Genomic DNA, 21,477 nt, shown 5'->3' on the forward strand with positions numbered 1-21,477 from the left:
GGGTTGCTATTGGAAATTTACACCTCCGTCTCAGTCATCAGGACCTTTCTGGATCCTTTCTCGACCTCACTGGTACTCTCACCGAAACAGACTGCTCTGGTCAACATCATGGTCAACAGGAAAATCCATATCACAGTCTCTTGGGGCAAGTCCATCTTACAGGAGGAGAAAAGAAGAAATTTGTAAAGGGGGTATAAGAAAATCAGTTTGAGGGGGAGAGAACTCGTTACGATAATAAGTTCTCTCGTTTTGTTGTTCTTCTTGTTCTGCTGTCCTCTCAAAAGGTGCTGTCTCTCAGTCTTCCAAACGAACATTCTGGTGATGCAATATTCCTTCCTAACCGGCGATCTTTCTGTAAGGAGAAAAAAAAATCTGGCATTACCATTGGTCCAACTGAGGGGTGACATACCATCTTTAAACCATGGAAACATGAGTGAGAAGAGAGAGAAAATAAAAAAAAACAAAAGAGATAGAGAACAATTCATGTGCATATATACATTACATAACTCGACAATAACCATCAATAAGAAAAGAGAAACAAAGCATTTTTAAACATTGTAAGAAAACATTGTTAGCATTAGAAAAACATTGTCAGACTTATTAGGCTGTCATATCTATGTATCTACTGGTCTCCTTGAGCAGTCCCTCCCCACCAGCACTTGCATTACTCCACTGTCCGTATCTGGCCAGAATACATAGTGGCGGATAGGTCATGCTGGGGTTTGGTAGACTTCTGCAAGGACCAAGTGGGTATGCAATGTGTGAATTCTTACCAATACTCGTCAGAGATGGGGATAGAGAGTGAGAAAAGAGAAAAAGATTTTCACGAATACATTTACAACTTTTCACCCGGTCATTCCTGTGTCTTCAGGGAATGACCTCCCACTTCATTAACCGTTACCTCAGGCTTACCATCAGTCCTAATGATCACCTTTCCTGACCACATATCATGGGTGTGGCCCAAAATTCTTCCTATGTGATCCCTGCTTGTAATTTGGTGTGTCATAACTTTTGCTCATTTTCATGTCTAGGGGGTTGGTATGCCTTCTGTGAATCTTTGATCATACAGTTAGATCTTTCCTAGGATCTGGGTAATCAGACATGATTGATCTCAATTCTGTCCGGGACCAGGGATGGCGCATTGCACTGTCCTTGACGGGAATGGTTCCCTGATCATCAGTCTTCCCATTGGGGACTGTGATCACCCTGACAGGACTAAACTCAATCACATCACCTTGTTTTGGTCTTACAATATGGGGTACATTTGTTTGTGCGTGATATAAAACATTGTACGTACCTGTGGACACGACCTCACCTGACCCTCCGTTAGGGGGTTTGATTATTGCCTTTACCAATTTGGTCGCGTCCACCTGGATGTCTTGTAGGATGGCTTCTGGAAGAGGTGCCGACATCGTTCTGGGCTCACTTTCTTGTTTGTATTCCTGAGGAAAGTTTAACATGGGGTGCGACTTGCATGGGTTAATAGTTGTACATTCAACAGTATTACAATAATCATTGTTACATTTATTACACTTATTCTTATAATCTATATTACAGTTGCTAAGAGCGTTTTTATTGTTCCACCTTTGTGCTTTTCTCTCCGCAATCAACTCCTCTCCTGCTGCCATATCTCTCCTCTCAAGATAAGAGTCAGAAAAGTCAATAGACTCTTTTTGTAATTCACTTTCCTGTTGCCATAACTGTAAACAATCATCATGTTTAACTCGTTGTTTCCAGGATTTTATGAGACTGATCCTTTGCCTTAAATTATGCAACACCTCTGAGTCAAAACTACCTATCCCGGGAAATGGTGCCTTATCCCCCGCAGTCATTCGTGTCCATTCATCACAAAAGGTCTCAGTGTGGGGACCATATTTCCCCCACATTACTAACCGAGCAGACCCTCGGTGTCTGCAAGCCTCTGGAGTCTGAATCCTGACCTCCGACCGTCTCTGTGTTGTGCACTTGGCTGCCATTGTGGACCTTTTTAACACAGAAAAACTTCCTAAAATGCACCAAACACAGAACTTCGTTGGAAATCCTTAAAGCTCTTCCACTGAACTTCTTCTGCTCCGGGTATCCCCGTTCCGCCTTCTAGCAGACACGTGTAGCCGTTGCAGGCCCTATCTCTAGAGATTTTCCTGAGAAAATTCCCTTCCTTTTTCTTTACACAAATCACGCTTGCATGTGCTCCCTACAACACGTATGAGGGCAAGATTTACGCATGGATATACGACCTCATATCACGTTGCGTTATTGGTCACACATACAACCGTGCGGTCCAATCGTACCACTTATAGACACTTGTTGCCCATAAATGGTAGGATCATTGGAGTCTCCCTACTGTGCTCCAAAACAGCCAGAGCGTAATACAACGAAAACTTTATCACACTCTGTTGCACGTTTTCACTCAGATCGTGCTCATCACGTTCCACATAGATCACACAGATCACAAAGTCCACAAAGCGGAATTCAATACCGTTTTATCACATAGATCACAAAGTCCACAAAGCGGGATTCAATACACTCATACCGTTTTCAACCCACTATCATTCTTATAGTTTTCTGATCAGAAAAATCATTTCCCGTAGTCTGATAGCTCTCCCCAGAGGCGTTACAGTAAAGTAAGGTATTTAAACTAAATTTTGGAAACTGAACAAATGTGTGCTATTGTCTTGTGGCTTCTGTATCGCCTTACTATAAGCGATATTTCACTATATAAACGCTTACCAAACACCACACAGTATCTTCTATGCTGTGTGCTTGTTTTTTCTCAGCACGTTATCAATGCAAATGGCAAACAGGAAGGTGAGATGTGAAACTTACACAGATAAAAATGCAATTCTAAATTTAATCTAATAACATACATTGATGTAAGCACACGCATATGAAATTACATATAAGTACCAATCACTATTACTTATGATTGACTATGATATAGATTAAATAAATGCATAAAAAAAAACTCATTAAATGATGATTTCTTTTTGACAGTGGATGGCTGATTGTTTCCTGAGTCAACTGAAAACCAGCCGCTCAGAAAAAAAATAAAAAATTTGACCTTCCCAAAATGGCCGCTGCTCCTCCCCCTTCCACCTCCATGAGGGTCACACAAAATGGTGGACAGACCATGCGGCCTCTTGTCACAAAGAAAGTCATCATTCAAAACTCCTAAAGTTATTCTAGGCCTGAGTGTGTAGTTGGCACCAAATTGAAATAAAAACCAGATTTTCAAAGACAATAGCGTACTGTTCTTACCTCCGGTTACCGGGTTCCTTCAGCACTCTTTATCTAAGCGAAGCAGACGCTTATCCCGTCAGCACTGTGAGACAACCTCCCACCCTTTGCTGGAGGGATAATGTCTGCTGATCTACCTAGTGCAGATATGAGAAGTATAGGACGAGCCCGCAATTGACAATGCTGAATTCCTTTGTCGTATAAAACACCTTAAGAAGTCTAAGAACACTGTACGCTGTTTACTTAAGAAGTACCGTAATGGTACGCTATTTGCGTAACGATCGCTCAGCCGTAGGCGAGACGCTCAAGCGTCACGTTCGCTCGCGGCCCAGTGATCACAGGACACGTTATTGGTTATGTCTAGGGAAATGATTCGCTATGGCGTAGCTTACGCTCGAGACCACGAGGAGGTCACCAGCGATGCAGACGCTCACAACACTATACCTTTATGTAAAACCTTATATCAATGAAATACACTGCATACCTTAATGTGAGTACAGGGTGTAAGTGCAACCTTGTGTAACCTGACTAACTACAAAGCTGCTTGTGCGTCACCGACGCTCAAGTGAACACTTAACACTATAGAAAATACACAGATACTGGTTTAGGGTTCCAAAGCCTATTAACTGTATTATATCTAATATACTTGTAAAAAAAAGGATAACAGTACATATGATACACTACAATATAACAGAGACTTCCTAACCACAGATCTAAACAATAAATACAAAAAGACAATACTACACTGACCTAAATGCAATACAGTACAATACTATAATACTATGAGAGATATAAGAGAAAAGAGGAGAGAGAGAGAGAGAGAGAGAGACGGAGAGACGGAGAGAGATGAGAGAAATTGGCTCACAATAACATTAAAAACAATATGGTTGCAGCGAAGCTTACACATGTGAGGAACAATCGCTGCGCAGTTAATAAATGCTGAGAATCTTTGTTTAGAAAGTACTTGAGCTTACCCATGCTGCCTGTCCCTATATACACAACACCCAGCTACACAATCGTCCCTACAATGCCGCATGGGGCAGAAGCTAGACTCCATTTTATTCCAAAATGTCCAAGCCTCAAAACAATGCATATGTTCTGATTTTACAATTCCAAACAATCTAAATCACCTTTCACAATGTAATCCAACTTCCTAGAACCATCTCATAATTTCACATCCCAAACAACTTCAGTATCTCTATAACCAGAGCATATGAGTTATCACAAGACCAGACCACCAGGTACTCACAAGTATCAGCCTGCCATTGCTACCAGCACATATTCAAAAGTACTGCATGGTGGTATTTATGATTAACAAGATCCCAGCTACCATCACAGATTCCACAGGGCACCAACACAAACACCCAACAATCATACAACCAAGTTACAATATCCTATTTAAACCAGAAAGCAATCTATCTGTTTCCTTATCTAGCCATGTGAAGTTCAATACTTAGCCTTTGGGAAGGAATTCTGTCCTGGGGATGTAGCCGCCATGCTGCTTGATGCTAGCTTAGTTCTGAGTGAGAGAGTCAGCCCTGTGATCTCCAGTGGGTATATCATACCTGCATTCCAGCTGTGGGGGTGTGTCAACCACAAGAAGTGTGTGTCCCTCCCAGCATGTGAGCCAGCTGCATCAGTGGCCTTGGTTATGTAACACAATGGGTGATGACCAACACATTCCTGTCTAGTGAGAAGCTATTGTTTGGCGAATACAAACCCAGAATCCTGTCTGGGTTTTGTTCTATATTCATGATGTCCACTTTCAGTTGAGACAATGACATCTCAGCCCTCATTCTCCTGTATACAAATCCAGCCCCATTTGTAAACACAGGTGTTGGCCTTCCTCATTGAGTCTCAAAGCTCAGTGTAATTAAAGACTATTGCACTCCGTCTGCGGGAAAGATACTGATTTGGAGTACAATTGATCTTCAATTACTATTCTTGTGATTACCTTATGCATGTGTAGATATGAGGCCCTCTTAACATGCAAACTATTGTTTGGGGGATCTCTGAGGTCAAAGAGCCATTTGAGACCCACTGATGCATGACTAAGTAAGAACAAATGATAATAGAAAATAGACATAACTTGTTATGTCCATAACTATTCGCACGAGCGATTAATCCGCTCCAAACCAACACCGGAATATTGCTGATTAAATACTCTTCCGATGGGTACCAAACACTGCTGTATGATTCCTGTTAGACCCTTCGTACGATGTAAAGAGGGATTCCTCGGCTCAGGGACGTTCTATTTTAACCAAACTTTCAGAATCTATCAAAGGGACCATGATCTATAAACTACATTAATATTGAACATTTGTAACGACTGAGTCGCACGCTACGACTACATACTCTTTACCGTAAATGCACATACCGTGCGAGCGGGTGCACGCACTAGCGGGTATGCGCAGACACGGGAAAGCGCACGCATGCGCAGCATGGACCAGTGTGCGGTGCAAATATGGCAACGTGCATAGAGACATTTTTCTGACTTTGACAATGCGGTCACTCATATAATCCTCCACCATTCTTTCAATGGTTACAGAATCATATGCAGTGACAGTAGACGACATGTCAGTAATCGTTGGCAGGTCCTTCAGTCCGGACCAGATGTCAGCACTCACTGCCAGCGGGTGGGCTCGGAATTCTTAGCCTTTTCCTCGCAGGCCCAGTTGCAGGAGAATGTGAAGGAGGAGCTGTTGACGGGTCACGTTCCGCTTGAGTTGACAATTTTCTCACCAGCAGGTCTTTGAACCTTTGCAGACTTGTGTCTGCCGAAAAGAGAGATCCAACGTAGGTTTTAAATCTAGGATCGAGCACGGTGGCCAAAATGTAGCGCTCTGATTTCAACAGATTGACCACCCGTGAATCCTGGTTAAGCGAAATAAGGGCTCCATCCACAAGTCCCACATGCCTAGCGGAATCGCTCTGTTTTAGCTCCTCCTTCAATCTCTCCAGCTTCTTCTGCAAAAGCCTGATGAGGGGAATGACCTGACTCAGGCTGGCAGTGTCTGAACTGACTTCACGTGTGGCAAGTTCAAAGGGTTGCAGAACCTTGCACAACGTTGAAATCATTCTCCACTGTGCTTGAGTCAGGTGCATTCCCCCTCCTTTGCCTATATCGTAGGTAGCTGTATAGGCTTGAATGGCCTTTTGCTGCTCCTCCATCCTCTGAAGCATATAGAGGGTTGAATTCCACCTCGTTACCACCTCTTGCTTCAGATGATGGCAGGGCAGGTTCAGGAGTGTTTGCTGGTGCTCCAGTCTTCGGCACGCGGAGGCTGAATGCCGAAAGTGGCCCGCAATTCTTCGGGCCACCGACAACATCTCTTGCACGCCCCTGTCGTTTTTTTAAAAATTCTGCAGCACCATATTCAGTGTATGTGCAAAACATGGGACATGCTGGAATTGGCCCACATGTAATGCACGCACAATATTGGTGGCATTGTCCGATGTCACAAATCCCCAGGAGAGTCCAATTGGGGTAAGCCATTCTGCGATGATCTTCCTCAGTTGCCGTAAGAGGTTGTCAGCTGTGTGCCTATTCTGGAAAGCGGTGATACAAAGCGTAGCCTGCCTAGGAACGAGTTGGCGTTTGCGAGATGCTGCTACTGGTGCCGCCGCTGCTGTTCTTGCTGCGGGAGGCAATACATCTACCCAGTGGGCTGTCACAGTCATATAGTCCTTAGTCTGCCCGGCTCCACTTGTCCACATGTCCGTGGTAAAGTGGACATTCGGTACAACTGCATTTTTTAGGACACTGGTGACTCTTTTTCTGAGGTCTGTGTACATTCTCAGTATCGCCTGCCTAGAGAAATGGAACCTAGATGGTATTTGGTACCGGGGACACAGTACCTCAAGCAATTCTCTAGTTTCCTGTGAATTAACGGTGGATACCGGAAACACGTTTAACACCGCCCAGGCTGCCAAGGCCTGAGTTATCCGCTTTGCAGCAGGATGACTGCTGTGATATTTCATCTTTCTCACAAAGGACTGTTGGACAGTCAATTGCTTACTGGAAGTAGTACAAGTGGTCTTCCGACTTCCCCTCTGGGATGACGATCGACTCCCAGCAGCAACAACAGCAGCGCCAGCAGCAGGAGGCGTTACACTCAAGGATGCATCGGAGTAATCCCAGGCAGGAGAGGACTCGTCAGACTTGACAGTGACATGGCCTGCAGGACTATTGGCTTTCCTATCTAAGGAGGAAATTGACACTGAGGGAGTTGGTGGTGTGGTTTGCAGGAGCTTGGTTACAAGAGGAAGGGATTTAGTTGGCAGTGGACTGCTTCCGCTGTCACCCAAAGTTTTTGAACTTGTCAATGACTTCTGATGAATGCGCTCCAGGTGACGTATAAGGGAGGATGTTCCAAGGTGGTTAACGTCCTTACCCCTACTTATTACAGCTTGACAAAGGCGACACACGGCTTGACACCTGTTGTCCGCATTTTTGTTAAAATAATTCCACACCGAAGAGGTGATGTTTTTTGTAATTTGACCAGGCATGTCAACGGCCATTTTCGTCCCACGGACAACAGGTGTCTCCCCGGGTGCCTGACTTAAACAAACCACCTCACCATCAGAATCCTCCTTGTCAATTTCCTCCTCAGCGCCAGCAACACCCATATCCTCATCCTGGTGTACTTCAACAGTGACATCTTCAATTTGACTATCAGGAACTGGACTGCGGGTGCTCCTTCCAGCATTTGCAGGGGGCGTGCAAATGGTGGAAGGCGCCACCTCTTCCCGTCCAGTGTTGGGAAGGTCAGGCATCGCAACCGACACAATTGGACTCTCCTTGGGGATTTGTGATTTAGAAGAACGCACAGTTCTTTGCTGTGCTTTTGCCAGCTTAACTCTTTTCATTTTTCTAGCAAGAGGATGAGTGCTTCCATCCTCATGTGAAGCTGCCCACTAGTCATGAGGAACATAGGAGAGGGCCTCAGCCGTTCCTTGCCACTCCGTGTCGTAAATGGCATATTGGCAAGTTTATGCTTCTCCTCAGACGATTTTAATTTTGATTTTTGGGTCATTTTACTGAACTTTTGTTTTTTGGATTTTAACATGCTCTCTACTATGACATTGGGCATCGGCCTTGGCAGACGACGTTGATGGCATTTCATCGTCTCGGCCATGACTAGTGGCAGCAGCTTCAGCACGAGATGGAAGTGGATCTTGATCTTTCCCTATTTTACTCTCCACATTTTTGTTCTCCATTTTTTAATGTGTGGAATTATATGCCAGTAATATATCAATAGCAATGGCCTACTGTACCGTACTGCTATATATTATATACTGGTGGTCAGCAAAATTATGCACTATCCTCCTACTATATATATACTGCGCAAAACTTAAATGCACCACAGGTATGGATGGATAGTATACTTGACGACACAGAGGTAGGTAGAGCAGTGGACTACTGTACCGTACTGCTATATATTAATTATATACTAGTGGTCAGCAAAATTATGCACTGTCCTCCTACTATATATATACTGCGCAAAACTTAAATGCACCACAGGTATGGATGGATAGTATACTTGACGACACAGAGGTAGGTAGAGCAGTGGACTACTGTACCGTACTGCTATATATTATATACTGGTGGTCAGCAAAATTATGCACTGTCCTCCTACTATATATATACTGCGCAAAACTTAAATGCACCACAGGTATGGATGGATAGTATACTTGACGACACAGAGGTAGGTAGAGCAGTGGACTACTGTACCGTACTGCTATATATTATATACTGGTGGTCAGCATAATTATGCACTGTCCTCCTACTATATATATAATGCGCAAAACTTAAATGCACCACAGGTATGTATGGATAGTATAATTGATGACACAGAGGTAGGTAGAGCAGTGGACTACTGTACCGTACTGCTATATATTAATTATATACTGGTGGTCAGCAAAATTATGCACTGTCCTCCTACTATATATATACTGTGCAAAACTTAAATGCACCACAGGTATGGATGGATAGTATACTTGACGACACAGAGGTAGGTAGAGCAGTGGACTACTGTACTGTACTGCTATATATTATATACTGGTGGTCAGCAAAATTATGCACTGTCCTCCTACTATATATATACTGTGCAAAACTTAAATGCACCACAGGTATGGATGGATAGTATACTTGATGACACAGAGGTAGGTAGAGCAGTGGACTACTGTACCGTACTGCTATATATTAATTATATACTGGTGGTCAGCAAAATTATGCACTGTCCTCCTACTATATATATACTGCGCAAAACTTAAATGCACCACAGGTATGGATGGATAGTATACTTGACGACACAAAGGTAGGTAGAGCAGTGGAGCACTGTAACGTACTGCTATATATTATATACTGGTGGTCAGCAAAATTATGCACTGTCCTCCTTATATATATATACTGTGCAAAACTTAGATGCACCACAGGTATGGATGGATAGTATACTTGACGATACAGAGGTAGGTAGAGCAGTGGACTACTGTACCGTACTGCTATATATTAATTATATACTGGTGGTCAGCAAAATTATGCACTGTCCTCCTACTATATATATACTGCGCAAAACTTAAATGCACCACAGGTATGGATGGATAGTATACTTGACGACACAGAGGTAGGTAGAGCAGTGGACTACTGTACCGTACTGCTATATATTAATTATATACTGGTGGTCAGCAAAATTATGCACTGTCCTCCTACTATATATATACTGCGCAAAACTTAAATGCACCACAGGTGTGGATGGATAGTATACTTGATGACACAGAGGTAGGTAGAGCAGTGGACTACTGTACCGTACTGCTATATATTATATACTGGTGGTCAGCAAAATTATGCACTGTCCTCCTACTATATATATACTGCGCAAAACTTAAATGCACCACAGGTATGGATGGATAGTATACTTGACGACACAGAGGTAGGTAGAGCAGTGGACTACTGTACCGTACTGCTATATATTAATTATATACTGGTGGTCAGCAAAATTATGCACTGTCCTCCTACTATATATATACTGCACAAAACTTAAATGCACCACAGGTATGGATGGATAGTATACTTGACGACAGAGGTAGGTTGAGCAGTGGAATACTGTACCGTACTGCTATATATTATATACTGGTGGTCAGCAAAATTATGCACTGTCCTCCTACTATATATATACTGCGCAAAACTTAAATGCACCACAGGTATGGATGGATAGTATACTTGACGACACAGAGGTAGGTAGAGCAGTGGACTACTGTACCGTACTGCTATATATTAGATACTGGTGGTCAGTAAAATGATGCACTGTCCTCCTACTATTTATATACTGCGCAAAACTGAAATGCACCACAGGTGTGGATGGATAGTATACTTGACGACACAGAGGTAGGTAGAGCAGTGGACTACTGTACCGTACTGCTATATATTAATTATATACTGGTGGTCAGCAAAATTATGCACTGTCCTCCTACTATATATATACTGCGCAAAACTTAAAATGCACCACAGGTATGGATGGATAGTATACTTGACGACACAGAGGTAGGTAGAGCAGTGGACTACTGTACCGTACTGCTATATATTATATACTGGTGGTCAGCAAAATTATGCACTGTCCTCCTTATATATATATATATATATACTGCGCAAAACTTAAATGCACCACAGGTATTGATGGATAGTATACTTGATGACACAGAGGAAGGTAGAGCAGTGGACTACTGTACCGTACTGCTATATATTATATACTGGTGGTCAGCAAAATTATGCACTGTCCTCCTACTATATATATACTGCGCAAAACTTAAATGCACCACAGGTATGGATGGATAGTATACTTGACGACACAGAGGTAGGTAGAGCAGTGGACTACTGTACCGTACTGCTATATATTATATACTGGTGGTCAGCAAAATTATGCACTGTCCTCCTACTATATATATACTGCGCAAAACTTAAATGCACCACAGGTATGGATGGATAGTATACTTGACGACACAGAGGTAGGTAGAGCAGTGGACTACTGTACCGTACTGCTATATATTAATTATATACTGGTGGTCAGCAAAATTATGCACTGTCCTCCTACTATATATATACTGCGCAAAACTTAAATGCACCACAGGTATGGATGGATAGTATACTTGACGACACAGAGGCAGGTACAGCAGTGGACTACTGTACCGTACTGCTATATATTATATACTGGTGGTCAGCAAAATTATGCACTGTCCTCCTACTTTATATACACTGCGCAAAACTTAAATGCACCACAGGTATGGATGGATAGTATACTTGACGACACAGAGGTAGGTAGAGCAGTGGACTACTGTACCGTACTGCTATATATTAATTATATACTGGTGGTCAGCAAAATTATGCACTGTCCTCCTACTATATATATACTGCGCAAAACTTAAATGCACCACAGGTATGGATGGATAGTATACTTGACGACACAGAGGCAGGTACAGCAGTGGACTACTGTACCGTACTGCTATATATTATATACTGGTGGTCAGCAAAATCATGCACGGTCCTCCTACTATATATATACTGCGCAAAACTTAAATGCACCACAGGTATGGATGGATAGTATACTTGACGACACAGAGGTAGGTAGAGCAGTGGACTACTGTACCGTACTGCTATATATTATATACTGGTGGTCCGCAAAATTATGCACTGTCCTCCTACTATATATATACTGCGCAAAACTTAAATGCACCACAGGTATGGATGGAAAGTATACTTGATGACACAGAGGTAGACAGAGCAGTGGACTACTGTACCGTACTGATATAATACTGGTGGTCACTGGTCAGCAAAATTCTGCACTGTCCTCCTACTATATACTACAATGCAGCACAGATATGGAATGTTTTTCAGGCAGACAACGTACAATACTGGTGGTCACTGGTCAGCAAAACTCTGCACTGTCCTCCTACTATATAATACTGGTGGTCCCCAGTCCCCACAATAAAGCACACTGAGCACAGATATTTGCAAGCACACTGAGCACAGATATTTGCAGCACATTGAGCACAGATATTTGCAGCACACTGAACACAACTGAGAGAACGCTGCACACGTCCTCTCCCTATCATCTCCAATGCACGAGTGAAAATGGCGGCGACGCACGGCTCCTTATATAGAATACGAATCTCGCGAGAATACGACAGCGGGTTGATGACGTTCGTGCACGCTCGGGTTATCCGAGCAAGGCGGGAGGATCCGAGTCTGCCTCGGAACCGTGTAAAATGGGTGAAGTTCGGGGGGGTTCGGATTCTGAGGAACCAAACCTGCTCATCTCTAATTATGACACACACTGCAATGCCCCTGATACATTATAGCACATACCACAATGTCTGTGATACATTATGCCACACACTGCAATGATATTGAGACATTATACCACAATGCCCGTGATATAGTATACCACACACCGTAATGCCTGTGACACATACCGCAATGCCCATTATACCCTATGCCATACACTGCAATGCCCATTATACATTTTACCACACACTACAACGCCCCTGAGACATTATACCACATACCACAATGCCCGTGATATAGTATGCCACACACCGTAATGCCTGTGACACATACCGCAATGCCTGTTATACCCTATGCCACACATCGCAATGCCCGTTATATATATTATGCCACACACTGCAATGCCCCTGAAACATTATACCACATACCACAATGCCCGTGATATAGTAGGCCACACACCGTAATGTCTGTGACACATTATGACACACACCGCAATATCCGTGATACATTATGCCACACACCGCAATGCCCATCACACATTAAGTCCTACAGTAAGGCTTGTAATTACTTTTAAATTACCTGCTCATTGCCAGAGGTTTCATGCTCTTGGTTCCATGCATGGTACCAGGGGTTTCATGCTCAGGGTGTCGTGCTCGTTGCCAGGGGTTTCATGCGGTAGGTGTTATGCTTGTTGCCAGAGGTATCATGTGCTGGGTTTCAAGCTTGTTGCCAGGGGGTAATATTCGTTGCCAAGGGTTTCATGCACTGGGTGTCAGGCCCGTTCTTAGGGGGTAATGCTTGTTGCCAGGGATTTCATGAGCTGGGTGTTGTGCTTGTAACCACGGGGTAATGCTTGTTGCTAGGGCTGTGCTCCCAGTGCCACATATGCCCCCAGTGCCAGATATGACCCCACAGTGCCAGGTACACATAAGCCCCCAGTGCCCCATATCCCCCCCAGTGCCAGGTACACATATACCCCCAGTGCCAAATATGCCCTCCCCCCAGTGCCAGGTACACATATACCCCCCAGTGCCAAATATGCTCCCCCAGTGCCATATATGCTCCCCATGTGCCAAATATGCCCCCCACAGTGCAATTATGCCCTCCCAGTGCCAACTATGCCCCCACCCAGTGCCAGATACGCTCTCTCCCCCCCAGTGCCAAGTATGCCTCACCAAGTGCCAAATACGCTCCCCCCAAGTGCCAAATATGCCTCACCAAGTGCCAAATATGTTACCCCCCCCCAGTGCTGGGCTCCCCCGCTGCTGTGCTGGGAAGGAGGGACACGGAGGGCACAGCGCGCGCCTCTCCTGTGACCCTCCTTCGTCTCTGGCGGCAGTGGCGTGTCTGTTTAATGAAGTGCCAGTTCGTGAGCCAATCAGAGCTCACGAACGGGCACTTCATTAAACTGACACGCTGCTGCCGCCGGAGACAAAGGAGGGACACAGGAGAGGCGCGCGCTGAGCCCTCCATGTCCCTCCTTCCTAGCAGAGATCAGTGGCAGCTAGGGCGCCCCGCAGCCCTGCATGCCTCCAAGCGCTCGCAGTGGCTGCGGACCCCTAGTTACTCCACTGATGTGCATGTCTCTGGAAAAATGGCACTGGCACCATCCTGGTGATTTCTTTACTGGGCATGCACTGGTGCCATTTTCCAGAAGATGCGGATGCAAGTTATGTATATTAAATGGGCACAGTATGGGTCTTCCTTGCACCCATTATAGATACACCTGTGGTTGAGAGTGAAACGGATAATCCATTACCAGACAGCGCTATGGCTGCTAGTTCTTCATAACCTGTAAAAAAAAATCCATGATAGAAACCCATACATTATAGCAATCTGTAAATCAAGTGACTTCTTCTAGAGCTATGGATTACATAGTGAAACGGTCAGAGGTGTAGCTGGAGCACAGAGTCAGCTGATATCATCCGAGAATAAAGAGGATTTTATGCTGCAATTCTGCCAAATCACAGCTAGCAGAATTTACAACCCTACTTGTCATTATCAGATCTATTAACATAAATGCTAAAAGAAAAAGCCATTAATATCAAATTGCTAAAGTATAATAACAACTCTTCCTCTGATTAGCGAATGAGCTTTAAAGTTTTCATTTTCTGGGATGTAAGACATCACTCCTTAGTAAATAGACGCTAATGTGAACTAATATGAGAGAACCAGTGATAATCATTGATAACATTATTCCTGTTTACATTGAAATAGCTTCATCTGTTTGCTCCCTGTCGGTGTCACCTTCTGTGACATTTAGCATACTAATCATTCTCCCCATCTGTTTAAAACCATATACAGGAGTTACATTCACCACCATTATATTTTCTTCCCTTCCCTCTGTAATCATAGATGACATGGTGTTACTTTGCAGTGAAAGAGCACCTCATTTAGCTCATGTATTATTCCTATTAATGCTGAATATTTAAGCCCATGGCATTAATTTAATGAGCACAATGTAGTAGAAGAGAGTGTTGAGGCTTCATAGTCAAATTAATTTTTGGACTCTATAAGGACGAATCAGTATTAATGGAAATTCAGTATTAATGAAGCAAGAACCAAAAATGTCATATACACTATAAATGCAGAGGTGAAAAGAACATATCAAAACACTGCGCTGGTCTTGTCTCATTTTTCTAATGAAGTTAACAGCAGGCAAACCATTTTTTAATGGCTATTAAATCTATCTTGGTGTGTGATGTGCACATCTTTGTGTCTTATTAGCAGATAATTATGTGTTTTGCAGAGAAGGATATCAAAACATGAAAAAGAAAGGCCTAGAACTCTGACACCAGTATCAGTGCATCTCTTCATAATTATTAAGAACTAGCTGGAGTACCCGGCGTTGCCCAGGATTTTAAGAATGTCTGTTTACAAAACTAAATGTAAATATTAAACACACAGTACAGGTTGAGTCTCCTTTATCCAAAATGCTTGGGACCAGAGGTATTTTGGATATCGGATTTTTCCGTATTTTGGAATAATTGCATACCATAATGAGATATCATGGTGATGGGACCTAAGTCTAAGTACAGAATGCATTTATGTTACATATACACCTTATACAAACAGCCTGAAGGTCATTTTAGCCAATATTTTTTATAACTTTGTGCATTAAACAAAGTGTGTGTACATTCACACAAATCATTTATGTTTCATATACACCTTATACACACAGCCTGAAGGTCATTTAATACAATATTATTAATAACTTTGTGCAGTGCCGTTTCTTGCGGCGGGCGAGCCGTGCAACCGCACGGGGCGCCCGCCGCGGCACTTCATCATACTTTGAAACCCCCTTCTCCCTCCTCCCGAGTGCCCAGCTCGGGGGGCGGGGTTTCGCAGAATGACGCGATTGCGTCGTGACGTCACGACGCAAACGCGTCATTCCGCGAAACCCCGCCCCCCGAGCTGGGCTTTCGGGAGGAGGGAGAAGGGGGAGCCGCGCAGACGAGGAGGGAGAGGCGGCTGAAGAGCGGCGAGAACCGCTACAAATGTAAGTCAGCCCCTCTCCCTCTCTCTCCCTTTCTCCCTCCCCACCACCTGCAGTAATGTGTAAAATGGGGACCTGTCTGCCTTAATGTATAAAATGGGGACCTGTCTGCCTTAATGTGTAAAATGGGGACCTGTCTGCCTTAATGTGTAAAATGGGGACCTGTCTGCCTTAATGTGTAAAATGGGGACCTGTCTGCCTTAATGTGTAAAATGGGGACGTGTCTGCCTTAATGTGTAAAATGGGGACCTGTCTGCCTTAATGTGTAAAATGGGGACACCTGTCTGCCGCAGTGTGTAAAATGGGGACACTTGCCTGCGTACTGTGTAAAATGGGGGCACGTGTCTGCCGCAGTGTGTAAAATGGGGACACTTGCCTGCGTACTGTGTAAAATGGGGGCACGTGTCTGCCGCAGTGTGTAAAATGGGGACACTTGCCTGCGTACTGTGTAAAATGGGGGCACGTGTCTGCCGCAGTGTGTAAAATGGGGACACTTGCCTGCGTACTGTGTAAAATGGGGGCACGTGTCTGCCGCAGTGTGTAAAATGGGGACACTTGCCTGCGTACTGTGTAAAATGGGGGCACGTGTCTGCCGCAATGTGTAAAATGGGGACACCTGTCTGCCGCAATGTGTAAAATGGGGACACCTGTCTGCCGCAATGTGTAAAATGGGGACACTTGCCTGTCGTACTGTGTAAAATGAGGACACTTTTTCCTGCCGCAATGTGTAAAATGGGGGCACGTGCCTGCCGCAATGTGTAAAATGGGGACACTTGCCTGCCGTGCTGTGTAAAATGAGGACACTTTTTCCTGCCGCAATGTGTAAAATGGGGACACTTGCCTGTCGTACTGTGTAAAATGGGGACACTTTTTCCTGCCGCAATGTGTAAAATGGGGGCACGTGCCTGTCGTACTGTGTAAAATGGGGACACTTGCCTGCCGTGCTGTGTAAAATGGGGTAGCGTGCCTGCTGTAATGTGTAAAATTAGGACTTTTTTTTTTTTAATATCCTGTGGTGGCCGTGTTGATGAGATCAGATGAGGCCACGCCCATCTTAACAAAGCCACGCCCATTTTAATGAGGTCACGCCCCTTACCGGGAGCGCGCGCGCCTTCGGCGCGCGCATGCTTTTCCTCTTTATATCTATGGGGGGGGGCGCATTTTTAAATCTCGCACTGGGAGCCAAATTGGCTAGAAACGGCCCTGACTTTGTGTATTAAACAAAGTTTGTGTACATTGAGCCATCAAAAAACAAAGGTTTCACTATTTCACTCTCACTCAAAAAAGTCCGTATTTCGGAATATTCCGTATTTCAGAATATTTGGATATGGGATACTCAACCTGTATAAATAACATTGTAGATAGCTGAATACCCGTGCTTTGCTACGGGATGAGGATGGTAAATTAGAATGATAGTTGTTCGTTAATTTACGTTGGTTGGAGATCTAGTATATAGGCATATCTTGATTCCCTGATGCACTTTGTGTATTGGCCGGACTCCTTTTTGGTCCCCCAAGAGACCCTGTTCTTCCCACTATACAACTCTCAGTCTGTGGCTTCCTGTTGCCTCCATTCCCCTCCTCACATCATGTCAGTGCCCCAGTGAAATTATTAATTTGTTTTTACAGTTTCTTATATAGCGCAGCACATTATGTATCTCCTGATATACTCTGTGCTGCTGGGGGACCATGCTACTTCAACTATATAACTCTCAGTGTGTGGGTCTGTGCTACCTGCATTCCCCTCCTCACATCGTGTCACTGGCCCTGTCACATGCAGCCCTGTCATCACTGACATATCATGCATGTTCTGATATAGTGTGTGCTGCTGGCCCACCCCTAGGGGTGCTAGGGGTGTATTAACCCCACAGTGTTTTTCCCAGTCATATGTGTATCAAGTTTGGTGTAAATTGCTTCAGGCATTCCAGAGTTATGCTGTCTGCTGAAATACTCTGTGTTGCTATCTCACCCCTAGGGGTGCTAGGGGTGTCTATCCCCCACAGAGTTTGTTCCCAGATTGTAAGTCAGATGTGTACCAAGTTTGGTGTAAATTGCTCAAGGCCTACCACAGTTTTGCTGTCTGCTGAAATACTCAGTGCTGCTGCCTCACCCCTAGGGGTGCTAGGGGTGTCTTCCCCCCACAGTGTTTGTTGCCAGATTGTAAGGCATAGGTGTACCAATGCCTGTACCAATTTTTTAGTACATTGCTCCAGCAATTCTGGAGTTATGCTGTCTCCTGATATACTCTGTGCTGCTGTCTGCCCCCCTTAGGGGTGATAGGGATTTCAAATTGTTTTAGTTGCCACCGCAGTGTTTTAATACGCTCGTATATAAAATTTCACGATCTTCGCTTGTAAACTGTGGATTTGTTCATTTTTATATGTTAGATATGCAGTAGACACTACATGGTGCATTTACTAAGAATAGTGTTTTACCCAAGATTGCTCAAGTTTAAATAGGGCAGTGATCGATTGAGCTGTGTTTTATAAAATCAAATATGAGAATTTACTATGCACCCGTGTTTTAGGGGGATCGCAGATGGTGTTTGCAGTCGTGTTTGGCAGCCATTTTTTCTGTGTGTGCCAGTAGCCAAACACCCCCGAACATGAAGCCTGCACAGATCAGTGAGATCCGCGTGCAGATGGCCCTGGTTCAAAAGAATACAGGGAAAAATGTGTAGGTGTTAGATAATGGTGCGCTCTGTACCTGTCTCCTCATGCATAGGATCTCATGGGCACATCCTCTACTGTTTGTCCCTCTAGTGTCTGTGTCTCAGGGAGGCGGAGCCCAACACTGAGCTCCTCCATATTAGAGAGCTTGTGAGAGAGAGACTTCAGCGTTCCTCCGTGTGCTACATGTATCGTTCTGCCGGAGCTAAAGACAGAGCCGGGCGGTGCATTCCTTCTTCACAGCGGGAGTCAGACTGCAACCACATATGCAATACTGATAAGTACCGCTAATACACTGTCTGCTATAAGGGGCCAATTGCCTACTATTAAAGCATATTTAAGTCATCTGTGTGTACCTCAAATAAATCTGCTTGCTATTAACTCTTTAAGTGTGTGGACTAACGTAACTACATCACGCACCACAATACTCAGCCAACATAGGCTTCCCCTGTATGTAATGAACCAGCACTGGGCTCTTGAAGCTGGCCCTGGTTCTCCAAATACGGGGAATAAATGACATAGGGGTCCCCTGTATTTTTAGAACCAGCACCGGACTCCACTAGCAAGGGGTTAATGCTACAGCCCACGGACACATTTGATAGGTTCCCTGGCCAAAGCATTCTCCCCCTAACTAGCAGCCCAGGTCAGAGATTCCTGGGGAAGTAGTAACCCCCAATAAAGGGGTAAAGTAAGAATATTATCTTTACAGGGGAACTACAGGTCCCATATAGCCTCCTCCGCATGCCAGTACTTGGAGAACCACAAGCACCAGCATGCAGGGCCTTAAGCACCCGCTGGTACCTATAGTCCCCCAGCAAAATAATTATTAAAATAAAGACAGAACACACACACCATAGAAAGTATAACTTGAATACACTCACTCACACTCACATATAATCACTTTGTCCCAGGTGTGTACAGTCCACTTCTCTATGTAGAGTCCCGCTGCACTGGGGGATGGGGATACATACTCACCTACCACTGGGAGAAATCCGGTCCTCTTCTACAGTAGGCTCCTAGGGAGATAAAAGAAAAAAAACCAGTGACCTGCTCCAGCCCGGACACAGCAGCGCTGTATGTATATACATGCATGCCAAATGTAGAGTCAGCGATAGCAACGCACGGGGCAGCGCATCGCTATCGCTATGGGCATACACATGGAAAGATCCGTGCTTAATTTCTAAGCATTAGAATTTAAGCATTGATCTCTCCGCGGGTACCCCCTTTTAGAGTTCTCTCAAATTGTTCTATTGATCCAACATTCCTGTGTTTTGCCTTTAGTAAATTCCTGTGTTTGTAAAAATGGGCAAAAACACCCAAGATTACAAACTTGGGCAAACACAGACCTTCAAATTTACCCCTACATCTTCATCAAGTTTTCCTTTGAAATTGCATTTCAATAGCAACATTTTTCTACACTGTATTTTCAGATAGAAGCACTATAGAGAGATTTTGTTGTGTTTTTCTCTGTTATCTTCATGTGCTGCTCCATGGACAGATAGATACAGTAAGATGCATTACCACTACATATTGCTAGGGGGCAGCTATGTTCAGCTGTTGGATTTATCTCTTGAGCAGGGCCTCAGGAGTCAGACAAGGGTGGATGCTGCTTGTGTTTGCAAGCTGTTTGCTGGCATTCCTGGGTCAACACTACATTCCATCATCCCACATTCCATGGGACTGCATCCAGAAATCTTCCCTGGGGAAGCAGCTGCTGGGTTCCTTAAACAGCAAACGATGGAAAAGCCGCAAAACATTTATTTGAAATCTGTGCTGTCTCATAAAGTCTCCGTGCAATAACATAAGTGTCACAGTTACAGACAGTTGAGCAAATTTGTTTTTACAAAGTTTGCATAAACCCTAAAAAAACAATATTTTGGTAATTTTTTCCTGAAAGTAGAAACGCATTGCCAACAACAGAAAATATCAAATGGGTGACATTAATGCCTGTCTACTACCATTTCAAAATACTTTTTGGTGTGTGGAATACACAGTTGCTAGCCAACTCCCAGTTTAATTTGAATATGTTTTTTTTTGTATTGTGGCAATAGGAACAATGTGCTGCAGAGTTAAAAACAAATGCGTGTCTTACCTGTTTGTTGATTTCAGTGTATTTCTCCCTGGAGCCTAGCACAGCTGAAGGCATGTGACTGATCAAAACAGAGCAGTTGCGAAGAGCTCTCTTTTAATGGAAAGGTGCAAGTGTAGTTATCCTGTCAGTCTTGGAGGGGGAGGAGGTGTCTAGTGATTATAAGGTCTGTCTGAGCCATTTCTCTGGATGACTGATGCCAGAATATTTGACCGTTGACTACGGAGTAGGTCTCTGTTAATGAGTGACAGAGCTGTGAATATTTAATCTGTAATGGTTACTGTTCTGCGGTCATCCTGACAAAATAAAACTGTGGTAAAGAAGTCCAAAGGCAGTGTGTGTTTCCATTACACAGCTTCAACTTGGGTACAGAATCCCAATAGTCAGGATGCTGATGGTCAGAATACCGACAGCGGTATTCCAATGGTTAGAATTCTGTCACTTTTAGAAAGGTAAGCTAACTCTACCACTTACCCTCTCCCTAACCCTCCCTACCCGCAGCCTAACTCCTCCTTTCCTGCCGCCTATCCCTAACCCCACCCCTCCTGCAGCCTATCCCTAACCCTCCCGACCTGCAGCCTAATCCTAACCAGCCCTCCCGCAGCCTAACCCTAACCCTCCCCCTAGTGCCTAACCCTAACCTCCCTTCCCGCAGCCTAACCCTCCCAGGCATACTTTTTGGGGGGATTCTAGCTGTCGGGATTCCG

General features: G+C 44.3%; 1 long non-coding RNA gene across 1 annotated transcript; it reads right to left on the reverse strand.

The window, feature by feature from the left end:
- Positions 1–13,999: 13,999 nt before the first annotated feature.
- LOC134911622 (uncharacterized) lies at positions 14,000–20,951 on the reverse strand. The gene is made up of 3 exons (XR_010176716.1): positions 20,774–20,951; positions 19,657–19,697; positions 14,000–14,309 (listed from the first exon to the last, which is right to left on the reverse strand). It is a non-coding gene; the product is annotated as an uncharacterized LOC134911622 (long non-coding RNA).
- Positions 20,952–21,477: the final 526 nt, after the last annotated feature.

Source organism: Pseudophryne corroboree, chromosome 4, assembly GCF_028390025.1.
Source record: "Pseudophryne corroboree isolate aPseCor3 chromosome 4, aPseCor3.hap2, whole genome shotgun sequence".
Taxonomy (NCBI): domain Eukaryota; kingdom Metazoa; phylum Chordata; class Amphibia; order Anura; family Myobatrachidae; genus Pseudophryne; species Pseudophryne corroboree.